The sequence below is a fragment of the Pseudorca crassidens genome, chromosome 2 (assembly GCF_039906515.1).
Source record: "Pseudorca crassidens isolate mPseCra1 chromosome 2, mPseCra1.hap1, whole genome shotgun sequence".
NCBI lineage: Eukaryota > Metazoa > Chordata > Mammalia > Artiodactyla > Delphinidae > Pseudorca > Pseudorca crassidens.
The window spans coordinates 24,721,869-24,727,220 of record NC_090297.1 but is presented as its reverse complement, the minus strand read 5'-3'; the positions used below and the strand labels follow the sequence as shown (position 1 = coordinate 24,727,220).

Here is a 5,352-nt window from a genome sequence, read left to right as displayed (position 1 = left end):
AAAAAGACAAATATTGTGTGGTACGATATTACTGACATATAAAATCTAAAAAAAACCACAGTCAAACTCATAAAAACAGTCTACAATGGTGATTGTTAGGGGTTGAGGGAGAGGAGAAATAAGGAATGACTGGTCAAAAAGAACAAACTTTCTGTTATAAGATGAATAAGTTCTGAGGATCTAATGTACACTGATGTATGGCATGTGTGGCATGGTGACTATGGTTAATAATACTGTCTTATACACTTGAAATTTGCTAAGAGAGTAGCTCTTAAGCATTCTCATCCCCCCGTCCCCCGCCAAAAGGAACTCTATGAGGTGATGAATGTGTTCAAAAACGTAATTGTGGGAATAGTTTTATAGTGTATATGTATATCAAATCACCACTTCACCAAATGTACTGATACATATCACCAAATGTACCATATGTATATCAATCATCACTTTATCAGATGTATACTTTAAATACATTACAATTTCATTTGCCAATCATACCTCAATAAAGCTGGGGGAAATAAGTTAAACAAGCACTTCACACACACACACACGCACACGCACACACACAAAAGGGTATTCAACTGTCCAGTAAGCATATAAAACAGTGCCCAACATCACTGGTCATCAGGGAAATGTAAATTAAGAACATGTGATACTGGGACTTCCCTGACGGTCCAGTGGTTAGGACTCTGTGCTTCTACTGCAGGGGCCCAGGTTCGATCCCTGGTCGAGGAACTAAGATCCCGCATGCTGCGTGGTGCGGCCAAAAAAATATAGATCACATGATACCACTACACTCCTGCTTCAGACATCAGCTCAAGTAGCACTTCCTCAGTGAAGCCATCCATCCCTTTTCAGGCAGGTTGAATCTTCTTGCTATGGAAGGTCATAGCTCTGGCTACCTTTCCATCATAGCCCTTGACACATTTAGAACTTCACATGTGTTTGTGTGGCTATTGGGTTTATATCCATCTCCTCCATTGGACTATCAGCCCCGGGATGGTAGGCATGATGTCTGCTGCTGACCATTGTGTCCTCAGTGCCTGGAACAAGGCCAGGCACAGGATAGGTGCACAATACATAGTTGGTGAATGAATGAATGAAAAGAGTGAGTGAGTGAAGGAAGGAAGAAGGCATTATTATTGCCATTTTACAGGAGAGGAAACTGAGTCTCCATTTCAAGAAACGTGTCCATTTCAAGAAATGTGTCCAAAGTCACCTTATTCACCTGTAGTCATTATGCACCTACTAGGGAGTGGAGCAGTTGTCCTGCCTTGGTTACAGAATGTTCTAAAGACTCTTAGCTGGGTGGAGGCATCTCACTCAGACTGTGCTGGGTGATCTTAAGAGTTCTCAGAAAAGCCTAAACAGTCCAATAAGATGAGGTCATGGCTCAGGCTGGCCTGTCTCCAGGCACTAGTTAAGATCTTGGAATTCAACTCAGAGAAGAGACCAACCCAGTGCACATTCTGGCTTACTGCCCAGAGGAGAGTTGGCACAGGACGCCATGGTGTTCTGCCCTCTCTCTCTGGGCAGCCAGTGGCACGGTGTAGCCTCATATCAGGGTGGGACATCCACAGATTCACAAACACACAATTTTAGCACCTGCTTCTATGTGTGTATATACCCAAGAGATATGAAAACAGCTATTCAAACAAACACTTGTACATGAGTGCTCATAGCAACATTACTCATAATAGTTAAAAAGTGGAAACGACCCAAATATTCGTAAACAAAATGTGGTGTCTCCACACACTGGAATATCATTCAGCCGTAAAAGGAATGACGTACTGATACCTGCTACAACATGGGTGAACGTCAACAACATTATGCTAAGTGAAAGAAGCCAGACACAAAAGGTCGCATATTCCATTTATACGCAATGTCCAGAAGAGGTAAATTCATAGAGACAAAGCAGATTAGTGGTGGCCAAGGGCTGAGGGGAGGAGGGAATGAGGAGTGACTGCTTAATGGGTACGGGGTTTCCTTTTGGGAAAATGAAAATATTCTGGAACTGGATAAAGGTGATGCTTGAGCAACGTTGTGAAAGTGTGAAATGACACTGGAGGGTGCACCTTAAAATTGTTAATTTCCTGTTAATTTACCTCAATTTTAAAATTTTGTTTTAAATATCTAAAATCTGACCATGGGATTATTAAGGAACAATGCAATGAGTTAATATATTCAAAGCATTTAGAAAAGTGCTTATTTCATGTTATATACTTAATAAATGATGATGATTAACTACTTAATTATATATTCATTTTAGAGAAGGAGAAACTGAGGCAAAGAATGACAAAGTGACTTGCCCAAGCTTACACAGCTAAAAAAATGGACAAGACTGGATGAAAATCCAGTCTTGCTTGGCTCCAGAGTCCCAGCTCTTTCTGCAACACAACCCTGTCCCTCCCTGAAGGTTGCTGTACTGACCAGAGTTCCATCAAGAAAACAAAAGCCACTCTAGGTGTTTCAAGCAGGAAGGAATTTAACACAGGGAATTAGATGTTTGCAAAGAAGGTATCAGGAGTAAAGTCAGGAGATGCCACCAGCTTCTAGGGTCAAGAGTCACAGCGTAGCTAGATATGAAGAGTTAGAATGTTGCTGCCACCTGGAGTCGAGAAACTATAGTAAGTTCTGGCCCACATTGCAGTCAGTGCTGTCCTGCAGTCCCGAGGCCGAAGACTGGCAGTGGGACGGAGGATGGAGTCATCCAGCTGCTGTAAAAACTTACATCTGCAGAAGGCCACACATCTATCATGGTTGCCAAAGAAGGAAAGATGGATTCTACCCTCTTCCACCTTCTAAATATCATGTGAGCACGTTTCTTCAGGACACTCTGAACTGTACCCATAATCTTGCCAGTAAAAGAGTCTGGAACATCTAGTTCCTGAGCTTAGAGCCCAGGAACCCAGTGAGAACACAGAATGGGGTGGCGCAGCTGCCAAGTGCCAACAGTCACGTTCATGCACAGGTTCCAAGGCCAGGCCTACTCTGTGTTCGCCCCTGAGCTAGGCACACCTGTAGGTATCCTTTTACTCTTCCAACTGCTACTAGTACTTATTGAGGGCTTATTGTGCCAGGCCCCGTGCTGAGCTCTGGGAATATAGCAGTGAAAGGGCCCAAGGGTGGTGGGGACTCCATCTGGAAGACAGACATGGTCAGACATGGTCAGTCTGGCCACTAGAGGAGCCTTCTGCCAAGGGAAACGTACCCACTCAACACACGTTCATTGAGCACCTATTATATGCAGACTGTGTGAGGTACTGGGGATACAGTGGTGAATACAACAACATGCATGTCCATGTACTTTTCTGTATTCTCCCCCAGGAAGAATCATCCAGTCTAGTAATTGTACATGTATCTTTTATAAGTGAATGGCTCCAGCCCTGGTGTCTCTCCTAAGCTCGAGACTCTTATATCTAACTGCTGGCTTGGCCTCATCATAACCATAACAACAATACATATAGTACATATTTGTCCCAAGCACTGTACATAAATTCACTCATTTCCTCCTCATTAATCCTATGAAATGAGTACCATAAGTATTCTCACTTTACAGATGATAAAATTAAGGCATTGGTTTAAAGTAGGTTAAAGTAACTTGGCCATACAGTTACTAAAAGGCCAGAAATCCAGCCCAGCCAGTCTGGCTCCAGAGCACTTGCTCTCAACCCCTGAACTATGCAGCCTCTCAGTAGCTCCCCTTGGACGTTCTAACATCCCAAACAGAAATCTGATGACCTCTTCTCTCCAAATCCAACTCCAGTTGTCCACATCGCAATAGATAACATTCACCCAGTTGCTCAGGCCAAAAGCCAGGGCTCATCCTTGATTCTTCTCTTTTATTCACACCCCCATGTCTAACCCATCAGCAATTTCTGCTGGTTTTACGTCCAAAAAATTTCCCAGCTCAGCTCACACTGCACCATCTCCTGGGCTGTCACACTAGTCAGTCACCTCCTTCCCTGTCTACTATGGTCACCTCCCAAATGGTCACCCTGATCCCACTCTGACCTTCTTCCACCCCCTGACATCATACTGTCTTTTAAAACATAAACCAGAGACTTCCCTGGTGGCACAGTGGTTAAGAATCCACCTGCCAATGCAGGGGACATGGGTTTGAGCCCTGGTCCGGGAAGATCCCACATGCCACAGAGCAACTGAGCCCATGCACCACAACTACTGAGCCTGTGCTCTAGAGCCCACTAGCCACAACTACTGAGCCCACGTGCCACAACTACTGAAGCCCGAGTGCCTAGAGCCTGTGCTCCACAACAAGAGAAGCCAAAACAATGAGAAGCCCGCGCACCGCATAGCCCCTGCTCGCTGCAACTAGAGAAAGCCCACGAGCAGCAACAAAGACCCAACACAGCCAAAAATAAATAAATAAATAAATTTATTAAAAAAAAGATGAAGCAGCAGGGGGATGCTGAGGAGGGGCAGGGGAAGCTGAGGTAGACGGAAGGTGTGCTCCAGAGCAAGGCACCATAATCTTTGTTGAGGTTCTTGTTGTTTTAAACATAGAACAAGGGCCAAACCAGACATGCATTCTGGTCACCAGTCTGCGACCTCTGAACTCCATAGCCTGAACCTCCCCACCTCCACCACTTGACCCCTTACCATGCTGCTCGAGCTCCTCAGCTCCTCGATGGTCCTGTCCTCTTACTGCAGAGCCGCTGCCATGCAGTTCTCTGCCCTGGGCAGTCTTCCTGTGCTCTTTGAACCACCCAATTCCCACCTATTTTGCTGGTCTCAGCTTCAAAGCCATTCCTCGGAATTTTCCTCTGACCCTGCACATTCAGTACCAGAACCCAGGCCTCTTGACCTCAGCCCAGGTCTCTGGCCCTTCCTACTCTGCTATAAACTCTCTGTCCCCTAGGCTTTCTCATGGCTACTCCAGAATCAACTAATACTCATTCAGATGATCAGTCAATCAACTAACCTTTCTCTTATTGAGCATTTTCTGTTTATCAGGCTCTGTTCTAGGCACCAGGGAAATGATAAACAACGAGAGTAGGTTCTCACCCTCCTTGACCTTAGGGGAAGTCAGACAATACAGCGATCATCACACAAATGGATACATAATCACACACCGTAATAAAGGCTATGTATGCAGAGAAGTGTAGAGTTTTTAAGAAAACTAAGAGAAATGGGAAGGCTAATTTAGACTGGGGATCAGAGAAGATGGGGGAGTCAAGGTCTCCATCTTTTCTTTCTCTTATGAATTGCTTTCTCTGTACACTAATAGACTTGCTATTGGCGTTGAAGTTCCTTGCTCCAGGCTCGGTGCACAGGAACTGTTCAATAAATGTTGGCTCCTGTTACAATTTTTCTCCCTACCTCCTGCCACCTGTC

At 44.7% G+C, this 5,352-nt stretch overlaps 1 non-coding gene across 1 annotated transcript; it reads left to right on the top strand.

Annotated features, from left to right (window-relative positions):
• Positions 1 to 660: 660 nt before the first annotated feature.
• TRNAR-UCU (transfer RNA arginine (anticodon UCU)) lies at positions 661 to 732 on the top strand. The gene has a single exon. It is a non-coding gene; the product is annotated as a tRNA-Arg (tRNA).
• The last annotated feature ends 4,620 nt before the right edge of the window (positions 733 to 5,352 follow it).